The sequence below is a fragment of the Equus caballus genome, chromosome 25 (assembly GCF_041296265.1).
Source record: "Equus caballus isolate H_3958 breed thoroughbred chromosome 25, TB-T2T, whole genome shotgun sequence".
In the NCBI taxonomy this organism is placed as follows: Eukaryota; Metazoa; Chordata; class Mammalia; order Perissodactyla; family Equidae; genus Equus; species Equus caballus.
The window spans coordinates 41,153,710-41,169,276 of record NC_091708.1 but is presented as its reverse complement, the minus strand read 5'-3'; the positions used below and the strand labels follow the sequence as shown (position 1 = coordinate 41,169,276).

The window sequence follows — 15,567 nt, the reverse complement described above, 5'->3', positions numbered from 1 at the left end:
GATAAGGACACTACAAGAAAAGAAAATTACAAGCCAATATCCCTGATGAACAAAGATGCAAAAATCCTCAACAAAATACTGGCAAACTGAATTCAATAGCACATTAAAAGATCCTACACCACAATCAAGTGGGATTTATCCCTGGGATGCAAGGATGGTTTAACATATGCAAATCAATAAATGTGATACATCACTTAACCAAATGAAGGGAAAAATCCAAAGATCATTTCAACAGACTCAGAAAAAGCACCTGACAAAATACAACATCCTTTCATGATAAAGACTCTCAACAAATTAGGTATACAAGGAATGTACCTCAGCATAATACAGGCCAAATATGACAAACCCACAGCTAACATAATACTTAACAGTGAAAAGCTGAAAGTCTTTCCTCTAACACCATGAACAAGACGGATGCCCACTCTCATCATTCCTATTCAACATAGTACTGGAAGTTCTAGCTAGAGTAATTAGGCAAGAAAAAGAAATGAGGCATCCAAACTGGGAAGGAAGAAGCAAAAACGTCTCTGTTTGTACATGAGATGATCTTAAATATAGAAAATACTAAAGACTCCACTAAGAACCTGTTAGAATAAACAAATTCAGTAAGGTTGTATGATATGAAAATCAACATACAAAAAAAGTGACATTTCTATACACTAACAACAACATTTTGATTGCATCAAAATATCCCAAAGAGAAACAAACAAACAAAAAGATCCCATTTACACTAGCATCAAGAACCCAGGAAAATATTCAGGAATAAATTTAACCAAGGAGGTGAAAGATCTATACACTGAAAACTACAAACACACTGATGAAAGAAACTGCAGATAGAAATGATGGAAAAGATAACCTGTATTCATGGGTTGAAGGCATTAATACTGTTAAAATGTCCACACTATCCAAAGCGATCTACGGAGTCAATGTACTCCCTATCAAAATTCCAATGGCATTTTTCACAGAACTAGAAAAAACAATCCTAAATTTATATGAAACTGCGAAAGACACCAAACAGCCAAAGCAATCTTGAATAAGAAGAACGAAGCTGGAGGTATCACATTACCTGATTTCAAACTATCTTACAAAGCTCCAGTAACCAAAACAATATGGTACTGGCATAAAAACAGACATACAGACCAATGGAACAGAATAGAGTCCAGAAATAAATCCACACATATACCGTCAACTGATCTTCGACAAAGGTGCCAAGAACACGCAATGGGGAAACAATAGTCTGTTCAATAAGCAGCATTGGGAAAACTGGATATCCACATGCAGAAGAATGAAACTGGACCCTCATCTCACACCATATACAAAACTCAACTCAAAATGGATTAAAGACTTAAATGTAAGGTCTGAAACTGGAAAACTACTAGAAGAAAACATAGGAAAAAAGCTTGACATTGGTATGGGCAAAGGTTTTTAGGACAGAAACCAAAAAAGCACAGGCAACAGAGGTAAAATAGACAAACAAGATTGCATCAAACTAAAAAGCCTGTGAACAGCAAAAGAAACAATCAACAGAGTGAAGAGACAATCCATGGAATGAGAAAAAATATTTGCAAACCATATATCTGATAAGGGGTTAATATACAAATACACAAGGAACTCAAACAACTAAACAGCAAGAAAACAAATAACCTAATTAAAAAATGGGCAAAGGATCTGAACAGATATTTCTCAAAAGAAGACACAAAAATGGCCAACAGGTGTATGAAAAGGTGTTCAACATCACTAATTATTATAGAAATGCAAATTAAAACCATGATGAGATATCACCTCACTCCTGTTAAAATGGCTATTATCAAAAAGTCTAAAGAGAACAAGCGTTGATGAGAACATGGAGAAACAGAGAACTCTTGTACACTGTTGGTGGGAATGTAAATGGACCAACTATTACAGAAAACAATACGGAGGTTCTTCAAAAAATTAAAAATGAGGGGCCGGGCCCGTGGCTGTGCGGTTAAAGTTCCCTGCGCTCTGCTTCAGCACGGCCGTAGATCCCAGGCGCAGACCTAGTCCACTCATCAGCCATGCTGTGGAGGCATCCCCATACACAAAATAGAGGAAGACTGGCACAGATGTGAGCTCAGGGCTAATCTCCCTCAAGCAAAAATTGAGGAAGATTGGCAACGGACGTTAGCTCAGGGCAAATGGATCTCACCAAAAAAACCCAAATAAATAAATCCCATGTTTGGAAAAAAATTAAAACTAGAACTACCACATGATCCAGCAATTCCACTTCTGAGTATGTATCCACAGGAAACAAAATTGTCATCTTGAAGAAATAGCTGCATTCCCACGTTTGTTGCAGCACTATTCACAACAGCCAAGATCCAGAGAAAACATAAGTGGTGCCAACAAATGAATGGATAAAGAAAATGTGATACACACACACACACAAAGGACTATCATTCAGCCTTCAAAGAAGAAGGAAATCTTCTCTTTTTCGACAACACGGATTAACCTGGAGAACATCATGTTAAGTGCAATAAGCCAGACACAGAAAGACAAATACTGCATGATCTCACTTATATGTGGAATCTAAAAATGTTGATTTCTTAGAAGCAGAGTGCAGAACGATGGTTACCAAGGGCTGGGGGTGGGCGCGTGGAGGGAAATGGACAGATGGTCAAAGTGTACAAAGTTTCAGATATGCAGGATGAGTAAGTTCTGGAGATCTAGCAATACTGTATAGTATATTTGAAATTTGCTTGGAGAGTAGACCTTAATTGTTCTCACCAAAAAGAAAAGAAAGTAGCTATGTGAGGTAATGGATACATGAATTGGCTTGATGGTGGTAATCATTTCACAATGTATATATAAATCAAAACACCACACTGTACATCTTAAATACAATTTTTATTTGTCAATTATACCTCATTAAAGCTGGAAAAAATATTAAATGCGAAGAACCAAATCCAATCTATATACAGTAAGAGCTAAATTTGTTTTTAAAAAGTTAAAAGGCATATATATTTACACTTATTTACATATTTATAAAATATTTGAGAGAAACTCACCAGCTCTAAAAATGTTAGTGCCAGTGGGATGGTGGGTAACAATTTTTTCTTTACATTTTTCTGTATTTTCTAAATTTATAACAGGTCATGTATTAATTTATAATTACAGAAAAATCAATCATTATTTTTTTTTTAAGTATTACCATTTGCCAGCAATATCCGCAGGACCCTCACCTAACCTAACCCCCATCTCCATTTTAAGCTATTATGTCACAATATCAACTAAGATACATATGGAAGTGACTTTGTAAACTGTATCTCATTATACAAATCATATAGGCATAGAAATTTTGAGACTAGAAGGGACCAGGAAGGTCATACATTGTAATCACCCACTCCACTTTATTCGATTCAATTCAGTGTAAATAAACCAATATTTACAAAACACCACTAACAGCTGAGGCCCAAGAGGTGAAAAATACTCAGTCCCAGAAAAAATCCCAACAGCCAGTCCTAACTGTCCAGGAACAAGGGAACCTTTCCTTCCACCACGGGGAAGTCAGAGATCTGGGCGCTCTGGGCCAAGTGCCCCAGCCACTTTGCAAGTCCTGTGCCGGGGTGCTTCAGCCAGCATCTGGGGACGGGGTGGGAGGAGGGGAGAAGAAACCTCAGCACTCATCTCTCTCCCTCCAGATACTCTCCTAGAAGGGGCAGTGATGTCAGTCTCTTGATGGCAAGGTGACCAAGCAAAAGGAGGCACACGCAAGGAGCCGCCAAGTAGGGTGAGGAGGACAAGAGCAGACACAGCAATGAAGATTTAACTACATTTCAACAACCACCTACCATTTCCATCAGTATTGACAGCAGTAAAGTCTGTCTGTTTCCTCACGGATTTCAGAGATTGCAAGCACTTGACCTGGAATTTAGTACTGTGCTAAGAGGAGCTTTATGTATTACCCTTCATTCTTCTTACAACACTCTGAGGCAGGTGTTGATATGCCCATTTTACAGATGAGGAAACAGAGGCTCAGAGCGGTAAAAACCGCTTAAAATCATACTGTTAGTAGGTGGCAGAGCCAGTACTCCAACTTAGGTTTGTTTAAACCCCAAACCTCTGGTCTTAACCACCTCATACTTTTTACAACCAAATAAATGGTGTATCTTTTGTTTGCTTTTAAATTTTTTATTATAGAAAATTTCAAACTATCTACTTGTGGTCAATTTTATTCCTCTACACTCCTCCCCAGCCCCAATCTCAATTATTTAGAAGCAAATCCCAGCTATTTTATCATTTCATCTGTTAATCTTTCAGTGTGTATCTGACAAAGGCTTTTTAAAAAAACATAACCCTAATAACATGCTATATTCCTAATCACAGTAAACTACTTATCAAGTTAATTAAACGAGATTGTTCATCCATGAGAAGTCAAGGTCACAGGAACATAAAACACAGGACTGTTTCCAGGTTCATATTCACAGGGCTGGTTGTAAAACTTTGTAATTTTTCCTAGCTTTTCTAGTAGACTTTTATTATCTGAAATCAGTGAAAACACAATTGGCTCTAACACAATTACAATCTCAAAAGCATTTATCCAAAACAAGGAAATCAGCATTAACTTGAGGAGGAAGAAGCAGTCTGAATTACTGTGCTGGATACCTAACCTATCATTAGAGAAATGGCGGCACCAGCAGATTATTCTGGATTATTTCAGATTATTCTGAAAGGTTCGTTTGTATTTTCCATAAACTATTATGTTAAATTAAAATTTCCTTTTAAGATTTCAAAATTCTAAACCAAAATTTTACCCAAAAGTTTAATTAAAATGTGTAGTTTGAGGTCTTAATTATGGATGCAATTTTGTTCGCTTCTTCCTGTTTTCTGTTTGCATGCAACTTTCTTTTTACCACCACAAAAGCTTTCTCAGCATTTAAGAACACATACATACTGAGAAGTAAACTCTTACTGAAATAAGTTTTCCTAAAATTTCTGGTTTATAGAGTAAATCTGAAATTAAAAGACAACAGGAGGCTAATAAACATGCTGAGATCCTGAACCTCATCAAGGGTCAACTTAAAACAAGATGTCACCTTTTTCCTATCAGGATGACAGAAGACCTAAAATGTGCTATGTTGTGCAGCATGTGGCTAAATGAACACTCAACACTCGCATGTCCTACTGGTGGGAGTGTAAACTGATTAAACCCTTATAGAGGGCTATTTGGTACCCTCCACTTAAAGTAATCCCACGCCTAGGAATCTACCCCACAGAAATACTAAAGCCGATACACAAAGATATATGTACAAGAATATTCACAGCAGCCTTAGTATAATAGCTAAAATCAAGCAATAAAAAGGCAATATAAATTTTCATCAACAAAAGAATGATTTTTATAAGTCATGAGTCCTCCTCACAATGGAGTATTATTGTAGTGGTTAAGAAGTAATAAGTAGGGGGGCTGGCCCCGTGGCCGAGTAGTTAAGTTCATGCACTCCGCTGCAGGCGGCCCAGTGTTTCGTTGGTTCGAATCCTGGGCGCGGACATGGCACTGTTCATCAAACCACGCTGAGGCAGCGTCCCACGTGCCACAACTAGAAGGACTCACAACAAAGAATATACAACTATGTACTGGGGGGGCTTTGGGGAGAAAAAGGAAAAAAAATAAAATCTTTAAAAAAAAAAAAGAAGTAATAAGTAGGCCTACATACACTAACATCTTTTAAATATCCACAAGATAATAAATGAAAAAGACAAGCTGATTCATTCAGCAAGTATTCACTGAGTACCAACAGGCCTTGCTCTAAGTTTGAGAACGGAGCACTAAATAAAATGAACAAAAATTCCTGCCTGATTGAGCTTATATTCCAGTGGAGACAGATAAGAACAAATAACAGTGGACGACGTGGTCTATTGGATGGCGAGGAGTCTACAGAGAAATCACGCCGGGAAACGAGCGGAGGAGGGTGGGGAGCGCTGCCACCTCAACCAGGGTGGTCGGAGCAGGCGCCACCAAGCAGGCAGCTCCGAGCAGAGAGGAGTGTGGGCAACCGCCACACAGACGTCAGGAGGAAGGGCACTCCAGGCCTGGCACCAAGGAATGCCCCCCAAAAGCGGAACCGTGCTCCGTGGATTGAGGACTACAGGAGGCCAGTATGGCCGGACTTGGGCTCAGAAGTCACTGAAAAGCTCTGCACATAACCTGAGCTGACTTCCATTTTATAAAGTGTGACTATAACAAAAAAAGAAAAGAGAAAGAAACCTACCTGTGGGGAAGGAGTGTATGAAGGTGATTAAAGTTACGGCGGGAGATGCGCACACTACGCGGGCACAGCGGGCCACTCCGAGGGATCCACTCGAGGGGGCGGGGTGGGGGAAGGACGCCTAACACGCCTGAGCACCCTTGTATCAGAAAAGCTTTCAGCTCACCAGAAAGCAGTTACCTGGCACACACTAAATACTCTTTTACTCCTTCAAACACATTATGAAAGGCAATTATAACCAGTGTTCTAATCTGTACTTTATCCATCCAAAAACCTTTTTGGTTTTCTACAAACTATGCCTCTGAAAATGAAGTATTATATTCAAAAAAATCATTTTTATTTGACTTCTTAGAGTGAAATGTAGGATAGTTTTTATAATCAAATTTAACTTTTAAAAATTATAAATGACAACTACATTAGGGAAAAAAGAACCAAAGTGAAAAAAAGTCACCCCTATTTCACTTTGTGAAAACCATTCAGAATTTGGAGATTTTCCCTCTAATCTGTTTTATTTTAACATTACTTGTTGGGGGCCGGCCCCATGGCCGAGTGGTGAAGTTCACGCGCTCCGCTGCGGCGGCCCAGGGTTTCACTGGTTCGGATCCTGGGCGCGGACATGGCACCGCTCATCAGGCCACGCTGAGGCGGCGTCCCACATGCCACAACCAGAAGGACCCACAACTAAAATATGCAACTATGTACAGGGGGGCTTTGGGGAGAAAAAGGAAAAACAAAATCTCTAAAAATAGACATATATCACTTGTTTATTCTGATGATAAAACTTGTACCCGCTCACAGAAAACATAACTGCAAAAGGACAGGAGAGGAGCTGCATCCTCACCCTCTGCGATAACTTACAATAACAGTTTGGTCTTTTCCTTTCACATCGAAGAAAATTTAAACCACATTTTTCAGTCATTGTAGCTCTTAGGTGGGACTAAGCAAACGAAAGATCATATTAGCTGGAAAAGTATAAACTAAACCATAATGTATACTCTCGCTGTTTGGTGGCATCTATAACAGGATCAGCCATGTCCTGAGTACACACAAGCCCATCACCCAAGTGCAGAGAATTCCTGTTTATAGAAACACGGCAACAACACTTTGTCAGTAATAAGTGCTCATTTTAGAAAAACTGGAACACAGAAACGCATTCATTCCCTCATTCAACAGAGACAGACTGAATCCCCACTATGTGTCAGGCACTGTGCACTCAATGGTCACCAGGGCAAGCGAGCCCTTGCTCTCAGGAGGCTCACAACCCTTCTAGTCGTAGCAAAGTTAAACAAACGACAACCAATATCCATTCACCCACTCCGGAATTATCAAATGTCTCTATCACAGTTGCTTCAGATCCACAGGAAGGGAGAGAGGAAAGGAGGGAAACAATAAAAGGTTAGTGACAAAGTCAAGCGCCTTGTATCTCTGCCGAATCCTATTCCCTCCGTCATCCCTCCCACATTCATTAATTGGTTAGGTGGTTTTCTGCTTTTTCCTTTTTAAATTACTTTTACTAGATATATCCATAAACATCACACAGTATCATTCTGTGTTTTAAAACTGTGGATAAATTGTGTCATATTGCATGTACAGTTCCACAACTCGCATTTTCAGAGACACTGCACTCTTTGAGGACCTGCGCTGATACACTTAATGCTCCAGTTCCTCATGTATCTGCTTGTGTTCCATCACATGTACATCACAATATATCCATTTCCCCATCCTGTGTGCTCAGGGAATTTCCGATCTTTTGGTATGACAAAACTGTATGAAAGCTATTATGATCCTTGTACATATCTTCTTACACATATTTGTCTGGGGATCAAGGGTATATAAATATATTATATATACATATAAATTCTTAAATATAAATTTATATAAAATTACACAAAAATATACATCTAATTTTAGAGTTGTTTTTACATTTTGGTCTTTAATCCACCTGGAATATATTTTTGTGTAAGGTGTGAGGAAGGTAGCTGTTTCTTTTTTTTCCCTCCATATGGGAAGCCAGTTGTCCTGAGACTACTCCAGAGCAATCTGTCCTAACTTCCACTGCTCTGTGATGCTCCAGAGGTAAGCAATAGATGCTTATCCCATCCTCATGAAGCCAGAAGTCTCTGGTGTGTGCTTCCTATTCTGTCCCATTGATCTGCTTGATTCCCAGTATTATCACATTGCCTTATGATATGAAACTGAGGAAGGCAAGACCTCTCTCCTCCTCCTTATTGAGATGTGTGTAATTTCGGGCCTTCTGGTGACTGGAATGGAGAGCTAGGAGGGCTTCTAGGGTGCTAGTAATGTCCTGTTTCTTGACCTGAGTGCTGGTCACATGGGTATGTTCAGTCATAAAAAAATTCACCAAGATGCACATGCATGAACTAAAAAACTAAAGAAAGGACGGGCAATGGGACGAGAGGAGGCTGCCTCACAGAAAGCTGGGCAGCCTCATTAAGGACTGTGAACTCTCCCCTAAGGCGAACAGGGTGCCACCAATGGGCTTAAAAGGGGAGTGACGTGACTGGAGATGGCTTTTAGGGAGATCATTCCAGCTACAAAAGAAAATATGAACTGGAGTAACACTGGGACCCCAGGTGTGAGGAGACCACACTGCTCCAAGAGATACAAGGATGGCCTGGACCAAAGAGTGACAGTGGTGATGACAGAGCAGTGAATGGATCTGGGGAGCTATTTAAAACACCCATCTGTGGAACTTGGTGATGAGAAGTTAAGAATAACAGACTCTGGCTTGAGAAAATGAGTAGCTAGTGGTCCCAGCTACTAAGAAAAGAAAATCTTCAGGAGAAGTACGTACGTTGGGGGTGAAGGGAGTGGCAGGACAAGCTGAATTTCAACACACAGAGGTGCTTACGAGACATCTGAATGGAACGGGGGGCGGGGGGTCAGGCAGTTGGACATACTTGTCTAGAGCTCAGAGGAAAGGGCTGATCTGCAGAGGAAATAAGCATTCCCATAATCACAACGCCTAAAGACAACTACCATTTTGGTGTACTTTCTCCTCTTTCCCCACTTTAAAAACAGTTGTTTTATACTGACAATTCTGGTCTTTTAACTAAATACTAAAACATAAGAAATGCTTTTACTTTGATTTGCCCAACAACTTCATATTAAACTGCTTTCAAATAGAGCACGTGGAGTAATGATACTTCACTTTAGTTTTCTCATAAACGGAACTTGAGAAAATAAACACACCACTTAAGTGAGCTGGCTGAAGGTCACCTACCTGGTCACTTCTGTATTTTCAACAGCTCACCAGCTGGCAGTCTACAGACTGTACTGGCCCACAAAATGTGTTTTATCTGGCCAACACAGTGTTTTGTTTTTGTTTTTTAACTTGAATCCATTGCTAGTTAATTTCACATAAAAGTCTGAATTTCTAGTTATTCTTAAAAAAGAAAGAAAGGAAGGAAGAAAAAGAACCACAAGATCCAGCATGTCTAGGCCACATTCCAACACAGCAACCGTCTGCTGCAGCAGGGCAGCAGCCACCTGCACAAGGGGCATGTGTTTGTTCTTCAGCGGGCGCGCCCTGCTGTCTCACGGAGCCAGCTCACTTGGTATCTACCCGGCTTCTACGAGCATCGAAGTTTGTGACCTCTGATTAATATAAACATCAGACCCGAAAAGTAAGCAAAAGTGCCTTTAAGTGCCCATGATCAGCTTCTCCACTATCACAGAGAAGCAACAACAGTATCATCTACCACTTGTTGACTGCCTACTACTCCTGGTAGGAGACACCACCTTAAGCTTAATATTGATTCTTGGCTCACCGCATACAGACAGCAACTCACAAAAGGAATCAGGTAAAATTCACTCATGAAACAAAAATCTGACAGCTAAGCATATGAGGAAAGAGAAGAGCTACAAAAAGCTGACAGAAAATGCAAAGCACAGAAGTCTAGGGTCCTGGTGATCAGGGCTCGCCTCCTTGACAGTCACTGAGGGCTGCTCGCTCAGTGCAAGTGGTAAGATGGAAAGAGCACGGATCCTGGGTTCAAATTCCGACTCTACTTATGTAACCCAAGTTCTGTTTTCCTAATTCATAAAGCAGAGATAATAACATTTATCTCAAAGGCCTGCTATGAGGAGTCAGTGAATAAAAAATATCAAATATTTAGCATAGTCTCTGGCCTATAATAGATGCTTTAATAATAAGTAGCTATTACCATCACTTCAAATTTAGATTCAGGGGCCAGCCCCGTGGCCGACTGGTTAAGTTCGCACGCTCTGCTTCAGCGGCCCAGGGTTTCACAGGTTGGGATCCTGGGCGTGGACATGGCACCGCTCATCAGGCTGTGCTGAGGCAGCGTCCCACATAGCACAACCAGAGGCACTCACAGCTAGAATATGCAACTATGTACAGGGGGGCTTTGGAGGGAGAAGAAGAAGAAAAGACTGGCAACAGATGTTAGTGGAGGTGCCAATCTAAAAAAAAAAAAAATTTAGATTCTGTAGAACACCTCATTTCCCCCAAGTGAGCACAGAACAGTCGTCACCGAGCCAGCGGTCTCAACCTTTCTGTGTCCACAGCAGTCTCATACGCTAGAGTTACGGAGCATACTTAAGAGGGACGAAAGATTTCAAACAACACTGAATGAGTCAACAGCATCTCCCTCCGTGTTGCACTCCCCCAGCTCCCTTCCTCTCCTCACTCTGAATTGCCTTAGGTGAGCTGTTGGCTGCCTCGACCAAGCTCTTCTCCACGCTCACAAGGCCAAGGGGCTGGGCCTGACCTCATACTGTCGCGAGAGCACACTGCATGCTTTTCTGCACCACCCTGGGCGAGATTCTGGACAGACCCGGCTAACCTGTGAGTCCACCCAGTTGCAGCAAACACTGATTTTACACACTGATCACAGTTTTGGAGGCATGCCTAGGAAGGGTTTGAGGTTTTACAGGATGGACCAGCTAAGAGTCAGTGGACCTGAGCGGAGGCACAGCAGGTGTGAGGAAGATCCTCTTCTAATTTCCCAAAACTTTCCAGATACTTCTTCAGGGGCAGGGGGTGGAATTCACAAAGCAGTCCGTGCAGTGGGGCTGTAGCCACTGGTAAAGGAAGATCTACCAAGTAAGGCTGGTGTGATCAGGCGGATCCTGATCGACTGGCAGTGATTCCAGAGTATTTGTGCAAAGGGGATCTGATTCATCTACTTACAGACATCACTGCTCTGCTGAAGACATTCTCTGAACGCTACCACTTGGAAACAGAGTAGCAACACGTTGCTATGAAGGTGGAGCTTCGAAGTGAGGTTATCATATACCTATTGTATTAGTTTCCCAGGGCTGTTGTAACAAACACTCACAGACCGCGTGGCTTACAACAACAGAAACTTATTCTCTCCCAGTTCTGGAGGCTAGAAGTCCAAAATCAAGGTGTCGGCAAGGCCATGCTCCCTCTGAAGCCTCTAGGGAAAAAACCCTTCCTTGCCTCTTCCAAGTTCCTGGCGGTTGCTCGCAATCCTCAGGGTTCCTGGTTCGCAGCTGCAGCAATCCAATCTCACACGGCCTTCCTCCCTCTCTGTGTGCCTCCTCTTCTGAGAAGGACACTGGTCATACTGAATTAGGACCAGCCTGACCCAGTATGACCTAATCTTCATTATTTACAGCTGCAAAGACCCTATTTCCAAATAAGGCCACATCCTGAGATTCTGGGTGGACATTAATTTTGGAGGGACACCAGTCAACCCAGTACATACATCCATCTTCTCAATCATTTACACTGAAGACTCCTAGTGCTTAATCACCTGGCCATATTCATGCTATTCTTCTTCAACCAAAGAGATGAAGCAAAGGAAAACCTAATGCATAGACAATCTTTCTTGATCCCAACTTTTTTCCCCCTAGTTAATAAAAGAGTAAACCACAGGTTTACCCTTGTGCACCGGGGATAAAAACAGCAGCAGCAAAAATCCATAACAGCAGCAGTGGAAGGGCAAGGGGAAATAAAAGTGGAAAAAAAGACAAAATAATTATTGGAATTTTCCAGGGGTGTTTTATTAAGAAACCTCAGCAATCAATATTTGATTGCTCTACACCAGTGTTCTCAGAAGAAAGCAAATTGGCACACACGCCACCAAAGAGTAATGACCAGAAAAAGTGTATCACATGTTCATATACACCTATGCCGATGAGCAGGTGCTTAATAGATAGTAGTACTTAAAAGAGATGAAACCCTGAAAGGTCCGTAGATTTTACGTGTATATAGTCATGCGTCACTAACAACAGGGATACCTTCTGAGAAATGCATTGTTAGGCGATTTTGTCATTGTGAGAACATCACAGAGTGTACTTGCACAAACCCAAATGCACAGCCCACTACACACCTAGGCTGTATGGTACTGATCTTACGGGACACTGTCGTGCATGCGGTCCCTTGACCGATATGTCGTTATGCAGTGCACGACTGGACTGAGGTTAGGAGTCTTTCTAATTCAAATGGTCAGGCACTGGTGTTAAAATAACCTTCAGAGCACTATGGACTATCCCACTTTGGCGCATAAAAGTCGGTAGGGAAATGGAGAAGACTCAGGGCCTGGCCCTGTGGCGTAGTGCACAGGGTGCAGCTCTGCTTCGGCAACCTGGGTTTGCAGGTTCGGATCCCAGGTACAGACCTAAACCACTAAACAAGCCATGTCATGGCAGCAACCCACAAACAAAATAGAGGGAGACTGGCACAAATGTTAACTCAGGGCTGATCTTCCTCAAGCAAAAAAAGAGGAAAAGTGGCAACGGATGTTAGCTCAGAGGAAATGTTCCTCACCAAAAAAAGGAAGACTCAGATCAATGTATACACTCATGTTGTTGAGGCCCACACAAATGGATACTGCTGCCTTTTGGCCACACCAATTAACTAAAGGGCAGCACGTGCTCAAGCCCAACTACAAGGCCTCTCTCTTGGTTTAACATGAGGAAAAGGAGTAATTCAGCTATGCTAATGGGTAATTACACAGAACTGCCTTCCCATCCTGCAAAATACGCCAGTGAGACAACCACATCCCCCAAATAATCCCTTCACCAAAAGGTGTGTGTGGGGGGGGACACAGGTTTACAGGTGGAGGATGAATGTGCATCTCGCTCTTATTCCTTTTCCAACTATTCAGTCACCTCAACAGCACTATCTCATCTTCTTCCCAGAATGTGTTAGGTGGTGGCACCAACATCCACCTTCATAAGCTCTGCCGCCAACCTAGATGCCACCTCCTCCCTTACCCCGAGATTTGTCCATCATTTACTTTCTAAATAGCTGGGGGGGGTCTGTACCCTCTTCTCCCTCCTGCCCCCACTTTAGGCCCTAATCTCGCACCTAGAGTGCCTCTATAACCTGGCTCACCCCTGGCTTCCAGTCTTGCCCCCTGATTGAACTCCCAGAGAAATCTACATAAAATCAAATTATTCAGTCACTCCCGGCCTTAAAAACGTCAGGGGCTCCCCAAAGCCTCCACATGTTACAAAGGCCGATCTCCACGCATTTCCTCTGCTCTGCTCTTTGCACGTCAACACCGGGCATGATGGATGACTTCCTGCCACCATGCTCAGGAGGCTGTCCCCTCTGACGGGACCACCCTATTCTCTCCATATGCTTCTCTTGGCTTATTTTTTCTCCTAAAACGTAAACTCTTCCAAGGTACAACTCAGATGTTAGCTCTCAGAGGAAATATTCCCTATCTCGGCCTCTCAGAAAGGGTCCCGGACTCTGTGCTCCCACAGCCCCTGCACAGGACTGTTGTGTTAAAGAGCCACCAGGCTGTATCAAAACTACCTGTTTCCGTGCCTGTCTCATTTTTGCATCCTAGCACCTAGCACACAACAGGTATTTAATGAATGCTGAATGAATGCACTTACTATTTAGTTCATTCTACTACTCAGTACTATTATTTTACACAAATTATACCCAGGCCTCGTAGCTTCCCTGACAGAAAGCAACCATCACCCCTATTTCGCGGATCAGGGAACCAAAGATCAGGGTAGGGCACGCTGTCCCTTCCACACACTCTAACCCCAGCTGACCCTGGCTTATTCTTACTCACGTTCCAGGTCTCAGCTTTAATGTCACTTCTTCAGGGAACCGTTCCTTTATACCAAAAACCAGGGCAGGCTCCTCAGTGCACAAAATACAATCCGCACATCTTACCGTGGCCTCCAGGCTCACCTGCACCTCTTCAGCTTCCTCTCCTCTCTTCCCCAAACCACTGTGCTCCAGCCACACAGGCCTCCTTGCAGCTCCATGGACAAATGAAAATGCAGACCGTCCCACTCAGGGCCACTGCGCCTCCTGTGTCCTCTGCCTCTCACACTCTTCCCCAGATCCTCAAGCGCTGGCTAGTTCTTTGAGTCTCTGCTCAAACATCACCTCTTCAGGGAGGCTCTCCCGGGACAACCCATCCAACTCCACTGCTCTTTACCCCGACACTGTTTTATCCTCTTCTCAGCAATTTATGCCAATCTTAAGTTACTTGCGCACTCACGTGTTTCCGAGCTTATTGTCCATTACCACTAGATTGAAAACTCCATGTAGGCAAGGGCTTAGCCCCACTCACTGCCACAGCTTGTGTCTAGAACAGTGCCTGCCCAGCATATAACAGATACCCAAGGAGTATCCGTCCAGTAGGCAAGCAAGAAGCAGAAGGCATATGTTGCAAAGTCATCTGGCACATTTAAAATCACTCATTTAGTCAATTAAGCTACAATCGTAGTTTTTAGGTCAAAATAAAATGTTTCAGGTACATACCCTTTTTGTGTGATTTCCTGCTTTAATCTACCTTCTCACTTAACACCTTCTGATCTAGACCCCCCCCCCCCCCCCCCCCCCAGTGAAGAGGATTTCTTACGAGACTAGCCCCAAAGTCATACGGCATCAAACAGAAGTTAGGATCCCAAGTCAGACCTGTTCATTCCAAAGTCATGCTCTGTCCTGCACTTCATTACACTGCCGGGATGAAGTTTTGGTCATTGAAGTTATAATTTACGGATAATTATTATAAAAGTACTCAACCCAAGAAATGTCCAAATTAAATCAAAGCACTCAAAGCTTTAGCAAGACACTTCCTGGCCAGTCTCATAGGCAGCGGCTACCCGAAAGCTAGAATTATCAGTCATCAAAATAGCCTATATTTGTAAACACAGAAGGCCACCATGTAAAAACCGTTATCAGACGATCTTTGACACAAAATTCTCATTATCCTTTTTTATTCCATTAATGAGAACTAGAAAATGACTACTAAAATACTATCATTGATCTTTTAAATGTAACATTTGTTCAAAGTAATGAGTCAGAAAAAAATGTTTATTGAATAAGTGAATGGACACTCCCTATCATCCAGAA

The 15,567-nt window shown here is 42.3% G+C and overlaps 1 protein-coding gene across 1 annotated transcript in view; it reads right to left on the bottom strand.

The window, feature by feature from the left end:
- Positions 1-15,567, bottom strand: part of GPR107 (G protein-coupled receptor 107) — a 71,222-nt gene that overhangs the window by 50,523 nt on the left and 5,132 nt on the right. The gene's annotated exons all lie outside the window — the stretch shown is intronic.